We start from the raw sequence: 21,922 nt of genomic DNA on the forward strand, positions 1-21,922 counted from the left end.
GGGTATATGCCCAGAAATGTAACTGTTGGATCATATGGTAATTTTATTTTTAATTTCTTGAGGAACTTCCAAACTGCTTTCCATAGCAGTTGCACTATTTTACATTCTCACCAATAGTACACAAAGGTTCCAGTTTCTCCACATCCTCACCAACACGTGTTATTTTCTGTTTTTTAAATGGTAACCATCCTAATGGGTATGTGGTGATATCTCATTATGGTTTTCATTTGCATTTCCTTAGTAATTAGTGATGTTGAACATTTTATCATGTGCTTGCTGTCTACTTGTATATCTTCCTGTTGTAAATACTCATACTCGCCCCTGCCCTGCGTCAGAATTCCTCACACTGCCTACTTGTCCCAGAGGCGTGGGTCCACAAAGAGTCCAGAGAAAGCAAATCCTCCCTCTCTGCCAGGGGCTGTAAACGAATCAGTCCCACCTGTGAAGTTGCAGGGCCACCTTGCGCAGCAGTGATGTCTATGACCAAGTCCCACCTCTCTTCTTGGGAGAACACACCAACAGTGGAGCCAAACAGAGAAAGCGGCAAAGGTGTGGCTGCGTTGCACCCCTCCCCCTCCCACACCAACAGTCATGCATTTTAGAGGGGTCCCAGGCCGTTCTGTTCCGCACACCCTCCCAGCCAGAGCTCACACTGCCCTCCAGTTTCCTGACACTGCCTCTGTGCAGTGGGCCCCAGCCCTCTGCCTGAGCTCCTCACGGATCTCCAGCAGCCAGTCCCGGCTTGTCCCTGCTGGCTTGCATCTAGGGCTGGGAATCACAGGGATTCTCCATGCCAGTTTATCTTAGTTCTGCCTGCCAAGTGGTTGCCACTTTCTCCTGTGGGCCTTGGAAGCTCTCCTTCTGTCCCTGCTGACCTCCCAGCTGGAGGGGCACATCCCAGCAGGAAGGTGCCTTTCTTCCTATGCCGCTCCCTCCCTACACAACTGGTTCTGCACCGACTTTTTCTTTTTTTTTTTTTCTTACTGGGTTTTGAGAGAATCCTTCTGTATTTCAAAGTGAGAGACACTCTGCCAGAGTTCAGTAGGTGTTCTGTGCAATTTAATGGGTTTGTAGATATAATTCTTGATATATTTGTAAGAAAGGGCGAGCTGTGAGTCTCCCTACTCTGCCATCTTGGCTCAACCCGTTGGAATTTCTAATTTGGATATTCTTGGGTAGGGACTGGACATGAAGATTTTTAAATATCGCCAAGTCATGGTAGTACAGGTATCCCCTGATTTTCAAGTTTCCTTTACACCACTTTGCTTTTACAAAAGACTTATATTAATACCTGTTTTGGCTAACAGCAACAAAAACATCCAGGGAGGATTTTCACTTTTACAGAAAATGATTAAAAAAAGCATTTGCATTTGTTTTGCAGGGAGCAGTTAAAAAGGAGGAGGGAAACCTGAGCAGTGAGAGTGGCCCCACCAAGCTCCTTCCCCCGGAAACAAACTCAGCATCTCAGCATCAAGCCACCAGAGCTTTGAACCGTGCCTGTGAGTATCTGTGCTTTATCTTGATTTCCTTTGTGCATCTGTGAGCAAGATATGTCCTAAGAATTACCGCTTTGATTTACACAATTTTGGCTTTGAAAGGTTTTATAGGAACACTCTATTTCACCAAACCAGGGGAAACCTGTCTACAGCCCAGACTGAGAACCACATTAGGGAGCATCAGAATCACCTGGAGGGCTTGTTGAACCACAGATTGCTGGGCTCCATCCCCATAATGTCTGATTCAGCAGCTTTTCGGTGGGGCCCAAGAATTTGCATTTTTAACCAGCACCCAGGTGATGCTTTTTGGCTATTGAAAGCTTATCAAGATCTTTATTACAAATCTTACATATAATGCAAATTTCCTTGGAGGAAATAAACCCCTGAGCTCAGTAGGGGAAAGAAGATAGTGAAGGCAGACTAGGATGGGGTCCTGCAAAGTTACTGACTTAATTTTCACTGAGAGCTGCCTGGATTTTGACCTCCAAGTTGTCCCTTGAACACCAACAGCCCAGGAATCCTGTCTTCAGTCACTGGCTGTTCTGTTCCTTATCTCCACTCATCCCCACCCCTGTACTAATCCTACTGACCAAACCACCGCCACTCCCCCACCCCATCCCACCCCCCCACCACCAAAACTGAGCAGCCTCTTTTGTTCTCCTGTACAAGTTCCTCTATGATCAACACTTTGCCTCTCTGGATCTCAGCTGTGTCATATGTAAAGTGGGGAAAGGAGGATGGGGAAACAACACAAGAAGGCCAGCTTGGTTATTGGGGCACTGTGATTTCTACACTGATTCACTGGCCTTGGGGCAGAGCAGCACAAAGTCTGGCAAACCTCAGCACTGCTCTGGAACACCCAGGCTTGGAAAAGGACTGAAGGGAAGTTAGTTGACTTTTCCTTATTTGCCTTATGGGGGCAACCTGGTACAGAGAAAAGACTAGGCTGAGAATTGGGAGTCCTAGGTGTCAAACAAATAGACAAACAAAAAACCTAAAAGTTGAGTTATGTTTTATTCTGGGACTTTACTGAGGACTATAGCCTGGGAGACAGTCTCTAAGATAACTCTGAGGAACTGTTCCAAAAAGGTAAGGAAGGAGCTATGATCTGTAGGAGTTTTTCCAGGGGAGGCAGAAGGGGAGGGACAAAAAACATGTAGTTGAACATCAAAAGAATACCACTAGTCACAGAAAACAGACATCTCAAGTTAACAATTTCAGTGCTTTTCTGTATTTGGGAAGATGCAAGAGTCTGGGCTCATTGAAATTATTCCTTTGATGTGCATCTTAACTATCCAGGACCAGTATCCTGTTTTTCTCCATCCTGAATTCCCCTCAGCGCACACAGCTGGGGGTGGCTGCAGTAGCTGGTGGCTTGATGGTGGGCAATGCTGTCCACATAGATGTGGTCTCAGTTCTACCTTTTACCTTCTGTGAGATCTTGGGCGGTCACTTCACCTGTGATGGGCCTTCTTCATTTCCTCATTTGTTAGTTATCTACTGCATGAGGCCATTTGGACAATCACATGGGAGAATGGAAGTTCAAGCACGTGGCGCTCATAAAAGTACCTATATTATATGGAGGCCCAGCAGCCCACTGTACTTCTAGAATGCTGTCACTGAGAAAGGACTCCACAGTGCGTGTGTCCTCTCCCCATTCTATAAACATCATCAGACACTGTGGAACATACCCAATTAAGCCAGAATGCATCTGTGCTCATAAAGGAAGCTATGGCAGAGGCTCTGTGGAAATCCAATCCAAGTTGGTTCCAAAAACACACATTTTATACTGCATTTTGCATCCGTGCTCCTCATACACATCCTATCTTCCAGCTTGGTCACAGAGCCACATTCTTCTTCTCTACCTCTTAATCCCCAAACTCAAGGGAAAATACCCTTGTTAGACCCTGACTCTCAAAAGGAAAGAGAGGCTTAGAAGGGACAATGCCTTGTGAGCCCCTGAACAGACCACAGTGCCTTCTAAAGGAGAAATCTTACTGTAAGCTGTGCTGTTCGATGAGCAGTAGCCCTTGGTCAAACCATAATTTAGGAGCTCTCCTCCCTTCATTTGAACACTTAGAAATATATTTTAGATTGTTTCATTTGTTTTACAGTAAGCACACATGACTTTGGTAAGCAGAGGAACCAAAGATCTTTTTTTAACTATAAAAATGCACTTTATTATGGGTAGAATATTGGTCAGAATGATTACGGTATTCTACTTTTGTTGACTGTTGTTTTGAAGTATACATTTATAATGGGGACAATATTTTGAGAATGCTGAAACAATGTGTTTTCATCCTTGGTAACCTGTAGTTCCTAGTGTAGCTGAGGCTCCCGTAGCAACCCAGAGCAGAATTTCTTCTGTGGTGGAGAGAAGATACCTCTTCAGTCACTTAGCCATGAGGCTTGGTGCCCCCCAGGATAGGAGGCTATGGTGTGTATTGCTCATTCTGAAGAGGCAGAAGTGTGGGAGGGGGGAGACAATAGATCCGGAGGGGAACAGAGACGGTGAGATGCCCTCCCTCCTCCCTATCTGGACCTCAAAGTGAGGAGACTATAGACACATCCAGCTGGGCACTAGGGAACCCAAGTTAATTGGACTTGGTGACTCCATTTCCTGGGCATATCCTGTGGCCTCTAGGAACCCAGCCTTTTAGCTTCTCCACATCCAGCCTGAGGGGAGAGATGGTTGGTCTCAGAGAAGGCAGGAGAGCAGTTTCCTGCAGCCTATGTGTGACATACAGAGTAGCTAAGAGTTCCCAAGTGCCTCAGTAAGGTGCCACAAAGGGGCTTAGACCTGACAGAATAGCCAACGTGGAGTCAGGATGAAGCCTCAGCACACAGTGCTACTTTTAATTAGCAGGGTGTGTCTGAGAAGTCAGACTCCCGGTCAGGGTGCCAGCGAAAGACTACATGAAGCCAGTCCAGGGGCCAGGCTAGGAAATAGGAGACGGGTGGACCTGAGTCTTCTCTCCTGGTGCCCTGAGGTCATATAAGCTCCCACAGACCCTAAATGTCATCCTAAAAAAGGAGTGGGAGAGGAAATGGAGAGAACTGAAGGTTTATGCAAACTGAGTCATTGGAAAGAGATTATTTAAACGGCACAAATAGAGATACCGGTGATTTGCAAATTTAAAGACTGTTTCTTTCTCTCACTACTCAGGGGTTGGGAATTTGAGGGGGAAATTAGACAGTTATGGGAAAATAAAGAGGTTTTATTTCCTTTGTACAGCCAAGTAGTGCCATGTGTAAGAGTCCAGCACTGTCCCACATATGTGCTGCTAGCTGGATGATATCAATTGCTTGCTGCTTGGTTTTGTGTACTGGCTTGATTTGCACACTATTCAGTCCTAGAATCCTTGAAAAACAAAGAATCTACACACACATTATGACATCACAAACAGTTGCTGCCGTGATGACTGCTCTCATTCTGAGTCACCAGGCTCCACACCTGGTCTGAGGTTACCTGGACCCTAAAGGCACCGGGAACACCTCTGTGAGCTGTCATTGAAATATTTTGCCTATTTTCATCATTCACCTTCCAGTAGAAATATCCAGGAACTGTGTTATAGTCCCAAATTCTTAAAAGTAGTTTTCAGAGTGTTTTATTTCTATTATGTCATATCATCCCAACAACTCTGTGAATTAGCTGGAAGGAATGGTAGTAGTTCCATTTTATAGTTTAAAAAAATTCTCAAAAACTTATGCGTTATAAGTCACATAAGTCAGGGCCCAGTGAAAACAGAAGGCAAACTTGGTCTTACAACAGAGTTTTAGATGATTGGTCGCAGGCATTTGTATACTGAAACTCCTTTTACCACCTTGTAAAGTTCAGTAATGCCATGTTGGTAGTTGAAAACTATGCATTGATGTGAATAATATATATTACCAAAAAATCACATATTACAAATTGGGTTTCTTTCTGTTTTTGTTTTCCTGGAAAGCTGGTTATTAAATATTTACCACTGCACCACTGGTTATAGGTATTAGAAGACTGGAAAATAGGGGACATTGAGGTAACTCAGATACTAACTGGAGAAAGCAGCTAACGCCCCAAGACTGGGAAATAAAAGAAAGATGTTGGATTATGAAAACCTGGGAGCTCAGAGGAAGAGCCCTCAGAGCCTGGGTTCAGACTGCAGAGGAGGGGTGGCTGTCCTCCTGGTACTGATACAGTTGAGGGGGGCATGATGATACTGCATAGGGTTGCTGAAGGAAACAGGAGGCCAGAACCTGCCACTGATGCTGGGGTGAAGCCGATAGGGATAGCAAGCTAACAGAAAAGAGCGTATCCTTCCTCCTTCTCCTGCCTCGAGCCTCCCCCTAGTGCCCCTACTGGCAGAGGTTAACAGGGAACAGCAGCAAAGGGAGTTCCCAGCTGCAGCATTTAAAAACCACCTACAGAAGATGGATGGGGTGAGAGACAATAGCTGAAAACCTAGCACTTAAGCGACTTGCCCAAGGTCACGTTATAAGAGTGGTCTGCCTTGTTCCCTGTGATGTTTCGGTGTCTGGAAAAGCCCCTGGTATATAATATACCCTCAGAAAACAACGTGGAAGGAAAGAAAGAAGGCAGGCTAGACTAGCCCAGTTCTACAGCACACATTCAAAGGCAAGAAGGGTCCAAAATATCCTTGTTTGCCTTCCCCAGTCTGTAAGCACCATCACAGCACCAAGTATATCTATATTCTTGACCCAGTTGTCTTCCAGTGCTGCTGTGGCTCTAAGGAGGTGCTGCAGCCTGGTACTTTGGAGAAATGTAGATCTGGATTCAAATCCCAACTCCACTATTTAAGAGTTGTGTGCCTTGGGCCAATTATTCAACATCTCTAAACCTTTGTTTTTTCCTCTATAAAATAGAGATAATAATGTGTGGCATATGTGCAATCAATGCTCACTGTTACCATTATTCCCACCCCACACCCCAGAAGGGTGGGCAGATAAGTGGCCAGCTGATGCCTGTGACCCCCTTGGTCTGGGCTTTCCTCCCCTGTTCCCCAGTACTGGCCAAGACAGGGGCTGGAGGTAAAGGGATCTGCCCAGGGTTGCTACAGTCAGGCCAAGGGTTGGAAGATGGAAGCCAGGCTGGCCGGGCCCAGGCTCTGCAGCCAGGGGGATCCCAGACACCACACTTGTAACCTCACCCAGCGACCTAGAGATGGGCATCTGTGTATTTCCTAATAGCGCTACCGTTTCAAAGCAAGTCTACTCCAGCCTGAGACAAACGCGGGTGTGGCGGTTCCTTGCATTCAAAATGAAACAAAAGAAAAGAAAACAAAGAGAACCCCCGCCCCCAAGCCCCGGAAGGCCTGCAGACCTTTTCCCAGGCACAATGTGCAGGGACAGAGGAGGGAGTGCTTTTGTGACTACCCAGATGCAGAGCCTAGGAGCGCAGACCCGTCACGGGCTAGAGCCCGGGGTCCCGATCCCCAAGGGCACCGGGGCCCCAGGGGCGGGAAGGGCGAGGTTCGTCCAGCCCAGCCGCTGGCCCAGCAGGATCCGGGTTGGAGAGGGCTGGGGCGCGACCCAGCTGAACACGCCCCGCCCCGGGATGCCCCCGCTCCCTCTGCCGGCATCCTGGGAATGTCGCCGGTCCGGGAAGCATCTGGACAGCCTCTAGGCAGAAGGGGGTGGGGGGTCAAACCTGCAATTTCTTGGGTGTTTTTGCACAAAATTCCCTCAAGCTTTTCATTCCCGTGAAGTTGAAGCCCACCGGGGTGAGAAGGAAGGCTCCTACTTCTCCAGATAGACTTTGTCGCAACAAAGACTTTCAGTCCTCCATTCTGCGAGCACCCAAAGGCGCCTTCTCGGCTCCAGAGATCCCTTCTTTGTGTCTGAGGGAGGAAGTTCTTCCCCGCCTGGAAGCCTACGGGGCCAGCCCGGGCAGGCGTTTCCAGCTGGATTGTCGCCATCTTGTGGCAGCATATGGTGGCCACACTGGCCCATCGGCCAGACCCGCCTGCCTGCCACTTTCTTGGGTCCTTCAAGTACATTTCCTTCTTTCCCCAACCAGCTAGGAATGGAAAATGTAAAATCATGTTCCCTGGGCATAGGAGTTGAACTATGAGGCATCTGTCGGTCTCGCCCGATTGCAGGCAGGTGCCTTCTTAAAAGGCAGCCAAGTGTTAACTTGGAGAGACCAGCCTGACTGAGTGGGCTCTGCCTCCTGAGGCACCAAATCCAACCTGAAACGGAGTGCCAACCCCCACCAATTTCCCATGATACAAGCTACTGATTAAGAAGACAGGGAAGCGCTCTGTCTTGTCCTTACTGGTTACAAATGTTATTATACTTGATGAGTGCTGTTAAAGGACCCCTATCATTAAAGACGCCCTATTATTATTGTTATTACTATTTAGCATTTATAATGTCTATATTTTCAGGACATTTAGTCTATTATCTGTGCTTTCCAAACACTCCAGAGATGCAGGCAAGTGACTTCATTTTATAAAGTAGGGAAACTGAGGCACCTGTAATTAGTAGCAAGTTCATGGATTAATGAGTCAATAGTAGTCATTTCTTCCTCTATGATTATTGTCTTACTCCAAAGTGTCATAGATGACAGTAGTTAGTAAACAGACACTCTAACTTGAGAAACTAGTTTCTCTCGCTCAATTTTATGACCCCTTGTGATCACATTAGAAACCAAGTCCCAGAAGTTTTAAAACTTACAAGTCATGTGCTCATTGCATTGAGCATATGGGTGATATTAATTATATTTTATTTTATTTTTACAAGTCAAACACAACCCATTAAAAAAAAAAGCAAGGCTATTACAATCAGTAAACCAGATGTATTTTGATTTGGAGAATAAATTGGTTTTCAAGACATTCATTCATTATGAATACCCCATTCATTAAACATAACAAGCATAAAACAGACCAATTTTTTAAAAAAGACCATCTTTCTTTAAACTCTGTTATCCTCTTAGAGACAAGAAAGACTATTTTCTGCTTTTAGACTGTGTTTTTTCTTTCCAAAAAAGCTTTCAATCTTACCAATAGGCACACGCACATTACCACGGGACCTTAAGTTTTAAGTTTCTTCAATAAATTTTTTTTCTCCAAAAGCAACAACAAAATAAGTTACCTTGCTCATAGAAAGCAGTTGCATCATGTGCTCCCTTCCTCCTTCATCTCCCACCAAAAGAAAAACATCCTGTCATTCTGGAAGTCTCTAGTGGAAAGTCCTGGACTTGAATTCAGAGCTGGGACAAGATTGAGGCAAAAGAGGGTTTGAGAGGCTTGTCCTATCAACAGCTGCTGAGTTAGCCAAGCCCCCAGCAAAGCTATGATGTTGAAGAAGTTTGTCCGGGAGCCTTCTCATACAATCTTTAGTGTTTTCTTTTTCACCCAGTTCTCATCCAAAATAATAAATTTCTAAATGTAAAGTTTGAAAGAAGTTAAGGGAGTTGCTTACTGGTTTGAGGGGTATCGGGCTAGCCTTCTCAACCTTCCCTTATATTCATTCAACTCGCTAATTCACTCAGAAGGAATGTATTTATATATGTATTAATAAATGTATTAATGTATATATTAACAAATGTATTAATAAACAGCCATTCTTGATGGGCCTATGATAAGTAAGGCACTTTAAATTCACCATTATTCCTATGCAGCAACCCTTTGAAACAGATTCTTATTGTCCCCACTTTATAGATGAGGACACTAAAGTTCAAAAAAGCTCAAATAACCTGCTCATAGTCACACAGCTAGAGGGGAAGCTGAGATAGGTACATAGGGTTGCAACTTCTGTGGATTCAGAAATATGAAGCTACCTTTACCCTATGGGTTCCTTCAGGTGAGAAAACAAGACTCAGGAGCATGATAGGTAAATAGAAAATGAGTTGAAAAATAATAGAGTGACAAAACATTCCCAGTCAATGGAAAGAGTCCCGTGTGTACATCCGATATACACCGTGTCTGTAAAGTGGACTCCTGCAAGGCCAGCCCTGCTCAGTTTACCAGCCAGCTTCATCTTTTTGTCTCTGTCTTAGACCAGCTGGATTAGGTGGGTTAGGGTGACAGTCAGTGGAGAAACACATGACTCCCCAGACTCTTTCAGACTCCTTCAGCTTCCAGCCAGTGAGGAAGAGGGTTCTCCAACATCCCAGCCTTCACTGAATACAGAGATATACCAAAGCCCTAGGCCGTCCTAGTTGGAAAACAAATATGTAGGCATTTACTAGTGTGGTAAATGGGAGTTTTCCAGGTGGTACTGTATACATGGAATAAGGGTGACATTAACAATGAGGGAGGTGATTTCCATTCAACTGAGAGATTTAAGAAATTGATAGGAAATTGATAGGCAACATGGAGCAGTGTTTGAGAGTACTTCTCTGGAGCCAGGCTGCCTGGATTGAAATCCCAACTCCATCACTTATTAGCTTTGTATCCTTGGGCCAATAATTTGACCTGTGTCTTGGTTTCTTCATCTGTAAAATGGGAATGATTATAGTACCTGCCTCATAAGGTTGATGTGAAGATTATATGAGTTAATGATTGTTCTTAGAGCAGTGTCTGGTCTATAGTAAACACAATACAAATATTAGTATTTATTATCATTAATGTTGGAAAGAAACTTCAATCAAACTTATCTTGGCTTCTATCCCTGCTGAGCGGTCCTGGATAAGTTACCCAACCTCCTTGAGCTTCAGTTTTCATCTATTAAATAGGGTAATAATAACACTATTTTGCAGGGGCATTGTGAGATAATATGCATGAAAATGCTCATCACAGTATTGATCATATAGTAGCTCAGTAAATTCCCATTTCCTTCCTTTCTTTAATTTAGCATTAATGAACTTTTTTGATGTGTTTAGTGGTAGCAAAAGAATAGTAAAAATGAAAATATACATAATCTATAACTATATATCATAATTAAACTATAAATTAAAATATACTTTGTTAAAAAAGAGAGCTCTATGTAGGGATATGACAGCCCCTGGACATAAAATGCAACCAAGCAGGGCTGTTCCTCAGGAAAACTGTGAGGTATGTCAACAGCAAGTCTATCTCCCCTTTCCTGTGCAATGTTTTGGTCAAGTTCAACCTTACCTTCCTCTTCAGACCCTCTGAAGGCAGGATCATCGGGAGGTGTGGAGGATAGGGTGAGGAAAGGGACAAGGAATGACTTACTGCAGGCTCACTGTTGTTTCAGCCCCTTTCCTTTTTCCCTGGAATGGAGGTCCCAGGGACTGCAGCAAGGCTGAGGTGGAGGGAGAGGCTCAGGGCGGGCTGCTGGCCCTCTCAGACACACTGCACCAGGTGCCAGTCCAGTGCATCCTTGTTCCTTGCTTTTCAAAGGACAGCATTAGCAGCATCCATCCAGGGGCTTGTTAGAAATGCAGAATCTCAGGTCCCACCAAAGACCTGCTGAATCAGAGTATGTGTTTTAACAAGATACCCATGAGATTTAGATGCACATCAAAGTTTGAGAAGCACTAAGCTGGAGCCTACAAAGCCCACAGTAGCAATTTGGACTGAATGGATGCTGGCATTTGGACCTCTGCTTTAAATTGTATGTCTCCTCTTCATTTCCTCTTCTCTTGAGCCCACACTGTGTGCCTTATACATGGAGAAGACAGTGGCCTACTATGGTGAGAGTGAGAGCCACTGTAATTGATCAGAACTCTCAAGAGGCACAGAATTGGGAGATGGCCCAGGTGACAACTGAAAACTCACTCTGGTGGCAAGCAGGGTGGTGAGGGAAACAGTCAGTCAGGTAGTGTCTGTGCAGCACCTATTTGTGCCAAGCACTTATTGTGTGCAGGCACTGTGGATAACACAAAGAAATAGCATGGTGCCTTGGAAAACACTAGACTGGGAGTCCTGGGGAGGTCTGGGCCCTGATCTAAGTGACTGGGCAATTCCCCTCACCCATCAGCATCTTCCTTCCCTGTCTGAAAAATGCTTGTGTCATATTAGAGGATTCTAAATTCCCATCCAAATCAAAAGAGATGTGATTCTAATAGCCCTAGCCTCAAAACCTTAGTCTAATTGAATAGACAAAATGATTTTAAATGATTACACATGAAACAGAGGGCAACCCAGGACAGGATGTGATTAAGGGCAGAGTCATGCAGAACTGGCAGCTTAGGGATCAAGGACTCTTGGAAGCTGGGTGTAAAGAGCAGTGTCTGGAACCTCCTTAAACTCCTCCTCCCCTCTCTCCCCGAGCCAATAGGGGAGGGGGGCGGCTGGACTTCCACACGTGGCCACTAGGTGTCGCTGTCATGATGTGAAATCCCTGGCTGGCAGGGACGCTTCCAGGGAAAACCTCTGCTGCCCCACTGGGTAAAGGAATAACACTGGTTTCCAGACCTAGAAACACAAGTTTCTAACAGTGCTGAGGAACTCAGAGCACAGGTCGGCCTGTGTCAAAGCGGGAATCCGTGCACACACTCCGCCCTGCCCAGGCCGGCTCAGATGAGGTGAAAGAAGCAACTAGCAAGAATGTCAGCGAAGAGCACACAAAGGCCCATATCCTTACGCGCGCGCGAGGACACACACACACACACACACACACACACACACACACACATTGGACAACGAGGTGTCAGGAACCCCTCTTCCCACACCAGGTCTCTACGCCCACATTCTGGCCCAGCTTCTCACTTGCCCTACAAATAGTCTGCAGGGAATCTGAGCCTAAATCAGAAGTCCTCCCTCCAGGAGAGCTTTGCCCTCTGGTGGAGAGGAGAGGCTCCAGTCTACTCACTTTGTTCCAAGGTAAGCAGTGTCCACTCCAGAGCTACCAGCACTCAACCTTCTCTCCATTTCATTTCCCTGCAGAGGGGGAAGTGTGGGAGGAAACCTTAGCATTGCCTAAGGCTCTCCTATGTGCCAAGCTCTGGGCTAGGTGTTTTGCATACATTGCTCTGGAGTCCACTTCCTCTGTCCTGGTTCCCACTACCCACTCCCACTCTGCCCCTGAGAAACAACACAAACACACTGAAAACCTTGAGAACTCTCCTAGGGAAATAACCATTAATTACTCTGAGGTGTAGGCGAAAGTGCGCAGAACTAGCAGCCCCCACACCTTGGTCATTTTCCGTTGTTTCTTGACAGCCATGTGACAATGTGACATCATTTAACCTTTCAGAGCCTCAATTTCCACATCTGTAAAGTGGAAGTAATATAGAAGCCATTTTTTAATTTTAAAATTTCTTGTTGTTTTAACTTTTTATTGAGGTGTAGTTTACATACTACAAAGTGCACATTAGTGTACAGCCCACTAAAACTTTCAGGCCAAACATCCAACACCCAGACTGAGAAGAAAACATCGCCAGTATCCCAGAGTCCCTTGTGCTCTCTGCCAGTCACTATCCTGCCATACTCCCACCAGGGTACACACCAGCCTGACTTGTAAGAGCACAAATTAGTTTTTGCCTATTTTTATACCTAATACAATATGTACTTGTTCCTCTCTGGCTTCTCTCATTAAACATCATGTTTTTACATGCAGTAAGAGATTGTTTATTCCATTTGTTGTAAGGAATTCCATTCCTTACTATACAACAATTTATCCATTCTACAATTGTTGTTCATTTGGGTAATTGTTGGGTGGGGTCATTGTAAATGGTGCTTCTCTGAACTTCCTAGTAGCTGTCTTTTTCTCATTGTTTTTTATTGTGGTAAAATATATTTTAAAATTTCCCAATAACCATTTTTTAAAAATTAAGGTATAATTGACATATATCATTAAATTAGTTTCAGGTGTACCATATGATTCAATATTTGTATATATTCAAAATGATCATCACAGTAAGTCTAGTTAACATCCATCATCTTGACCATTTTTTAGCATATAGTTCAGTAGTATTAGATACATAATTTTGTTCAACCATCACCACTATCCATCTCCATAACTTTTTTCATCTTATAAAACTGAAATTCTAATCTCACTAAACACTAATTCTCATAACCCTTCCCTGCAGCTCCTGGAAACCACCATTCTACTTTCTGTCTCTCTGATTTTGATTACTCTAAGTGGTTCATATAAGTGGTCTAGTATGTATCTCATTTATACTCATTTCTGTTTGACACAAGACTCTGATTTCTAATATTTCCTTTTTTGTGTGCCACTTTCAAGTAAGTTTGAATTTGTGCATATTAAAGCATCTGTGTTTTGGTGACAAGCACACCCCTTTCCTGGTAGGCTGGCTATGAAGGGATTTGAGAAGATCAGGGCCGGCAGAATTTTGCTAGCTCCCCAGTGTGCTTCCTTTAACAGGTGTGTAGTTGCATTTCTGTTCTGCACAACCACCAGCGCATTTCATGTGTTTTAATCCTGTCTCCAAAATTAGGTTGTCAGATATGGAGCAAAAAAGACCGTATCTTTCCCTTGTCTTATATCTCCCGCTGAGCTGACCAGAGGCTGGGGACAAAGTTGACAAATATTCAACTGCCTTATTTTCATATTAAACCCATTGGGTTGGTTTACACTAGATTAGACTAGACTAGGCCATCCAGTGGAGAAAGAATTGCTACCATAGGAGCTCCAAATTATTCTGGAGTAAGAAAGGGCACTGGAAAAGGTCAGAAGTCTCTTTTCTAGAAGTTCTGCAGAAAACTCACTTGTGTTTCATAGGTCCTGAATTGGTCACATGCAGGCCCTGAAAAAAATCAATCCAGTCAGAGTCCTGCAACACACATTTGCCTGATTTTGAAAACTATATGCATTTATGCTTTATATTAACTTTTGAAATAATGAAATAGATGCAATATGGTGAATAACTAGTGAACAACTGTGTAATCACTATGCAGATCAAGAGAGAAAACATCACTGGCATCCCAAAGCCCTTTATGCCATGTGTCTCTTCCTGATCACAACTTCCTCCTCCTTTCCTCCAGAGATAATTATTACCCTGACTTTTAGAGTAATCATTTCCTTGTCTTTATAGTTCTGCCAAATAAGCATCTTTTAGAAATATAGTGTACTTTTGCCTGGTTTGAACTTTATATAAATACCATGTGTGTATTGTTTTCTCTTATTTCTTTCCCTCAATATTGTTTTATGATCAAACCATGCTGTTTCATGTAGCTGAAGTTCATTCATTTTCATTACCATATAGTATTTCAAACTGAAAATATGCTACAATTTATTGATTTATTCTATTGTTAGGTATTTTGGGTTGATTCTAGTTTGGGCTGATTTTGAATAATGTTGCCAGTACAACCATTCCTATACACATTTCCTGTTATATATGTGTATAATTTCTCTAGGGTATACATTTAGAAATGAAGTGCCTCGTTTATAAGATATTCATATCTCCAACTTTACTATACTCTACCAAACTGTTTTTAAAGTTCTACCAATTTACACTCCCATGAACAGTATACAAAAGTTCTCATTATTTCACATCCTTGAAAATACTTTGTATTGTCAGACTTAATTTTTGCCAAACTGATGCTTCTGTGGTGGATTTTCATCATAGTTTTAATTTGTATTTCCTTGTTTATTAATGCAATGACTGCTTTTTAAATATATTTATTAACTATTTGCACTTCCACTTCTGAGAGACACCAAAGTCCTTTCTTCTTTTTATTGTCTGTTTCTTACTGATCTTTTGAATAAGTTCCTTATACGTTCTGGATCCAGATTCTTTGTCAGCAAAATGTATTGGGAATATCTGCTCCCATTCTATGACCTACCTATTGTTTCCCTTTCTTTATAGAATCTTTTGGTAAACAGAAAATTTCCAATTTCAATGTAGTCAAAATTCAGTCTTTTCTTGTATGTTTGATGCTTTTGTTTCATATTCAAGATATCTTGTTTAAGATATTTTCAAGTTCATGAAGATATTCTTGTGTATTATATTTCCCACAAATTTTGGTGGTTCTTGTTTCACATATTAATGTATAATCTTCATCATGTGGAACTAGCTTTTGTGTATGATATGAGGTAGGGATCCCATTTTATGTGGTTCTGCATGAATACCCAACTAGCCAGTGTTGAAAAGACTGTGTTTTTTTAACTAGTATTCTGCAGAGACTCTTTCAAGAAATGACATAATAATATGTGTGAATTGGTGTGCAGACTCTCTATTTCTTCCAATGGCTTGTCTATTCTTACACAAATACCACACTGCCATGTTTATTATAATTTTATAACAAATTATGATATCTGGAAGATCAGTTTTTCCAGAATATGTTGGCTATTTTTGATTTTTTGTGTTTTATGTAAGTGATAGAATTGGCTTATGAGGTTTCAAGAAAGAATAAGGCTTTTTAAAGGGATCATTATTGATTTCTAGTATAATCTCATTGTGGTCAGAATATTATTTTGTGTAATGCCAGTCTTTCCGTTTTTGTGGATATTCAATTTATGGAAAAGGATAATATTGATGTTTGTAATATTCCTCATGTGTGCTTGAGAAGCATGTGTATTATGCAGTTGTTCATGTAATATCCTGTGTATGTATATATTCACTGAACAGATTCCTTGTTCAAAATGTTTTTAGCTTTTATATGTGTTTGTTCTATCAATAACATAGGAGAGTTAAAAACTCCCATAAACTGTGGATTTTCTTATTTCTTCTTGTGGTAGGTCTGTAATTCAACTAAAGTTAATTTTTATGTTTGATTTGTGTTAGAGGTTGAATATATACTTTTCTAATTTCAGTAAGTGCTGACAGATTGCTTACCAGAATAACTACTCATTTTAATCATTTCCAGCAGTGCAAGAGAGTTCTCGTTTCTCCACATCCCCTTCAACATTTGATATTATCTACCCTTCTACTTTTTGCCATTCTAACCAACAAGAGGTGTCTTGTTTTGATGTAAGTTTCTATGACATAATAATGAGTTTGAGTCACCATTGATTTTTCTAATGCTATCCAGAGATGGTATTAAGGAATCTGTTGTTATTCTGTATCTTGTTTCTTTTATGTCATCTAATTTTCTCTCAAAGCTTTTCTTTCTTCTCTTTATCTATGGTGCTGAAATTTCAAAATGATGTATATTCTTCCATTTAAAGGGCACTTCTGGGCTCTTAATATGGAAACATATGTCCTTTGGTTGTGGGATCATTTTTCCATTCTGTTTCCTCTTTTCTTTCTTTTTTGAACTCTTATTCACGAATTAGACATTAGATTGAGCCTCCAAGTTTCTTTCATATTCTTTACTGTTTTTTTTTATAGCTTACTTTATTTTAGGAGGAGATATCAATGATCTTACATAACAAATCTCAGATTCCTAAAATTTTACCTGTTCTCTACTTATTTTTATTTCATTTATTTGTGTGCCATCAAAACGTTTTTAGAAAATATGAGATTTTCTTATCTCTATAACATGTTAATTCAAGTTTATCTTTTTAAAAATTTCTTCTGTTTCCTGAATTCTTTTCAGGTAACTTTAAGACCTTTTGTTTTGCTTGCTTGTTTTCTCTCTTTTTCATTTTAGAGACTTTTTTCAAATGTCAGATTATCCTTGAGTATTTATTCATATTTAGGAATAAAAAAATAATGAAACTATGAAGGCAATTGTATGTAGAAAACTTAATGGCTGAGGGTTTCCAGTTTAGCATATAAGAAGCTTGGCAGTCACCACTCCATCTTAACAACAAGTAAAATGCTGAATAAACTGAAAAAAACAACTCTTCTTAGATCCATAAGAGAAGTGAGGTCACAGGGCAAACTGCTGCCCTCAAAATTGGAGAGACCAACCAGTGAATACTGAGAATTACAACTTACTGGAACAGAAACCCAGGAGCAACAATCTCCACAGGAATCAGTGCTGAGGTAGGTACGGTACAGTGCTGGACTGTAATAGACAGATTGCTGGAGGCTCAGTGTGGACAAGTCTAAGAGATAAACACTCCAGGGGACCCAATCATAGGGAAGCCCCTACACTTGTGAGTTTTATCTCCAGGTCCTCACAGTGAATATCAGAGAAAAATCCCCTCATGCTTCCAGCAAGGAGGGGGAAAATTAACCACTTTGAACTATGCCAGAGCATTCTGTTTTTCCTAGCATGTTCTACTCCAAGGAGAGACTACTTAATAAGAGCCTAACATATCAGGTTTTACTAGAGCCTAACTGACCTGGAGGAAGGGAAATATGCAACCCTAGACAGCTACGTGGTAGAAGGGAAATACTCAGTCTGCTCCCTCCAACCTTGCACATGAGGAAAGGAAAATACCCAACTTCATCCCACCTAAGGGGTGAGAGGGATTGAAAAGCACATGTGAAATTCCACAATCCAGATACAGGCTCAACAAACTACTGAGACCTAATTATAGGACTATAGAATGCTTTTCCTCCTTCAACACCTTACCACCATATTATTAAAGGCTTATTTATAACAGTTTCTTTTACACAGTACATTATATCCAGCTATCAAGAAAAAATTGTAAGACATACTAAAAGGCAAAAAATGTAGTTTGAAGAGACAGCAAGCATCAGAACTAGACTCAGATATGGCAGGGATGTTGGAATGATTGAACTCGGAATTTAAAACAGTTATGATTCATATGCTAATGGACAAAATAGACAGCATGCACAAGACTAGATGGGAAGTATAAGCAGAGAGATGGAAATCCTAAGAAAGAACCAGAAAGAAGTGCTAAAGATAAAAAAGTTGTAACAGAAGAAAAGTCTTTGATGGGCTTACCAGTAGATTAGACATGGCTGAGGACAGAATTTCTGAGCTTGAGAACATCTCCATAAAAACCTCTAAAACTGAAAAGCAAACAAGCAAACAAACAAAACTGAAAAAAAAAAGAAGACCAGAAAATCCAAGAACTGTGGAACAATAACAAAATGTGTAATATACATAATGAGAATACCAAAAGGAGAAGAGAAAAAGGAACAGAAAAAAAAAATACTTGAAACAATAATGACTGAGAATTTCTTTAGTTTAATGTCAGACACCAAATCACAAACCCAGGAAGCTCTGAGAATACCATACAGGGTAGGATAAATGGCAGAAAAACTACACATAGGCATATCATTTTTAAACTACAGAAAATCAAAGATAAAAAATTCTGAAAGAAGCCAGGACCAACAACAGCAAACAGCTTACCTATAGAGGAGCAAAGATAAGAATTACATCTGACTTTCTCAAAAACCATGCAAACAAGGAGAGAGTAGAACGATATATTTAAAGTATTGAGAGAGAAAAAAAAATCAACCTAGAATTCTGTACCTTGTGGAATTATTCTTCAAAAGTGAGGTAGAGAGAAACACTCTCAAACAAAAATTGAGGGAATGTGTTGCCAGATCTGCCTTGCAGGAAATGTTTGAAGTTCTTTATAGAGAAGGAAAATTATGTAGGTCTTTGAATCTACAGTAAAGAGGGAATCTACATAATTAACTCTGACCTACATAAAGAAAGGAAGATCATCAAAGAAAAAATTAGTGAAGGTAAAATAAAATTTGTATTTTCTTATTCTTAATTGATTTAACAGATTACCGTTTGTTCAAAATAATACCAACAAAGTATTTGATTAGGTATCCAAAGCTGGTTCAAAAACCAATTAATGTAATCAGTCACATTAACGAGTTAAAGAAGACTCAATATTGTCAAGACATCAGTTCTTCCCAACTTGATCTATAGATTCAGTGCAATCCCAGTCAATATCCCAGCAAGTTTTTTTTTGTGGATATTGACAAATACACTCCAAAGTTTATTTGGAAACAAAAGACCCAAAATAGCCACCATTTGTATCTTTTTGGATGGACCTTGAGGGCATTAGCTAAGTGAAAGAAGTCAAACAGAACGACAAATACCCTAGATCTCACTTATAATGGAATCTTAAGGAAAAAACTGAACTCATAGATACAAAGAACAGATTGGTGGTTGCCAGAGGCAAGGAATGGGATGGTGGATGAAAAAAAAAAAAAAGACCAATAGAACCCTGAAACTAAGTGCTGGCAAGGATTTAAAATGTAGGAATTCTCATTCATTACTGGTAGAAATGAAAAATGGTACAGCCACTTTGGAAGACAGTTTAGTTTCATGGTTTCTTACAAAACTAAACATCCTCTTACCATATAATCCAGCAATCATGCTTCTTGGTATTTACCCAGAGGAATTAAAAACTTATGCCTACACAAAAACCTGCACATGGATGTTCACAGCAGTTTTATTCATAATTGCCAAAACTTGGAAGCAACCAAAATGTCCCTTTGGAGGTGAGTGGATAAGTAACTATGGTACATTCAGACAATGCAATATTATTCAGGCTAAAAAGAAATGAGCTACCAAGGCATGAAAAGTCATGGAGAAAGCTTAAATGTATATTACTAACTAAGTGAAAGAAGCCAATCTGGAAAAGCTACATACTGTATGATTCTAACTATAAGACATCTGGAAAAGGCAAATCTATGGAGACAGTAAAAGATCAGTGTCTTGGGGAAGAGGAGGATGAATAGGTGGAGCAAAAATAAATTTCCAGGGCAGTGATTCTACTCTGTAAGATACTGTAATGGTAGACACATGTCATTATACATTTGTCCAAGCCCATAGAATGTATAAAACCAAGAGTGAACACAAATGTAAACAATGGACTTTGGATGATTATAATGTGTCCATGTAGGTTAATCAGTAGCAACAAATATGCCACTTTGGTGTGGAGTGTTGGTAACTGGGGAGGCTATGCATGTTTGCAAGAAGAGGGTAAATCAAAATCTGTGTACCTTCTGCTCAGTTTTGCTGTGAATATAAAACTGTCCTATGATAGAAAGTGTATTCTGTATATATTATATACATATATATATAATATATATAATATATACAGTGTATATATATCACTTAATGAATTCATAGGCTTCATTGTACATGGATCAGGTGGGGAGCCCCCTGTCTCACTAAGATGCTCCTAGATATCAATACAGACAGTGCTTGACTTGCAATGTTTCAACCTACATTTTTTTTTTTTTGACATTACAGTGGTACAAAAGTAATATGCATTCAGTAGAAACCATACTTCGAATTTTGAATTTTAGTCTTTTCCAGGGGGAGTGATATGCAGTACCATACTCTCTCATCCTGCTGGGCAGGGTTGTGAGTCAAAGCTCCCAGTCCACCATGCGATCACAAGGGTAACAACAAACACATTTAGAACCAGTCTTTATCCATACAATCATTCTGTTTGTACTTTCACTACAGTACTAAATAAATTACATGGGATAGTCAACACTTTACTATAAAATAGAATTTGTTAGATGATTTTTGCCCAACTGTAGTCTAATGTGAGTGTTCTGAGCAGGTTTAAGGTTGGTTAGGCTAAGCTACGTACAATGTTTGATACCTTAGGTGTATTGAGTGCATTTTCGACTGACAATATTTTCAACTTGTGATGGTTTATCAGGACATACCGCATCATAAGTTGAGGAAGATCTGCATGTGGAGTGTTATTTCTATAGTCAGTATCTACAGAAAAGAATTCTCCATTCTCGCACTGACATGGCATTATGACAACTATCAGAGTTTTGAAACTGGGAAGGAGTGGAGTGGAACTGAGGATCCACCCACTCTTTCAACCTGTCCTTTTGTTTTCATTTTCACACTTCACCCCTGCCCTTCATGGTCCTTGTGGATTTTCAAGTTTTTTCCATTTCTCCTCACTGTTGCACTCTGTGGTTCATAACTTTCTCCATTCTGAAGTTGATTCTCTCTCCTTCTCCACTAGCTTTCTAACTTGGAAAAAAATTGCCCTGTGTTAATGTCTTCTCTCCTCTTGGTCTTTGAGTCCTTATATAATTTCTGTCTCAGTTAGTGACATAATTACCCATCTTCTCAACTGCCATAAATCAGCATGTCACTCTAAAGTCGTCTAAATTCTCATCCAATTGTTCATCTAGTCTAACTGATTGTTATATTCTAAGTATCTCCTGGATACATACCCACAAATACTACTTTAGATCTGGTCCTCCTCTTGGACCACTAAAAGAAAAGAGATTGTAACCTAAGGGGGGAAAGTCTCAAAGTGAACATTTGCCTTTTTGTCTCAGTACTGACCGGGAGCAAAAAATGTCCCAATGTGAATGCTCCTGGCCATTTGGCTGGTGTCCTTTAATAGGGAGATGGCTCTTATAGCAAAATATCTGTATGTCTTGGGATAACGCTTATCTTTCTATCCTGTGCTTATCAAAGAATTTCCTTGAATGAACATTAGTTCTCACTTTCCTTTTTTCCAGGGAGAGACTGGGTTATACCATTGGCAACTATCATTGGAAAAAAACCAGGAAGTCTGGTAATTGGGAACCTTAGAAGATAATTGCTCTCAAGAGAACTGTATCTGGTTGACTAGATGAGCTAAAGCCCTAGTCCTAGGTCCATGATGACCCTAGGAAGTTCTGATGCTTTGGGAAAATTCATCTATTCAGCAGATAACTCTCTCCCCTCTACCACATTGACTGCAGTACCAAATTCTGAAACACTATTCACCATATTTTCAGTGTTACCCAGTATATCATT

General features: G+C 41.1%; 1 long non-coding RNA gene across 14 annotated transcripts in view; it reads left to right on the forward strand.

The window, feature by feature from the left end:
* LOC105092355 (uncharacterized) overlaps positions 1-21,922 on the forward strand; it is a 286,171-nt gene that overhangs the window by 125,157 nt on the left and 139,092 nt on the right. For 13 of the 14 annotated variants that reach the window (XR_010384187.1, XR_010384188.1, XR_010384186.1 and 10 more), the window contains one exon: positions 1,382-1,499. This is a non-coding gene — a long non-coding RNA (uncharacterized LOC105092355). Of the gene's footprint in view, positions 1-1,381; positions 1,500-17,106; positions 17,210-21,922 lie in introns of those variants that run through there. The other variant, XR_010384190.1, reaches the window with a different exon arrangement.

Source organism: Camelus dromedarius, chromosome 15 (assembly GCF_036321535.1).
Source record: "Camelus dromedarius isolate mCamDro1 chromosome 15, mCamDro1.pat, whole genome shotgun sequence".
Lineage (NCBI taxonomy): Eukaryota > Metazoa > Chordata > Mammalia > Artiodactyla > Camelidae > Camelus > Camelus dromedarius.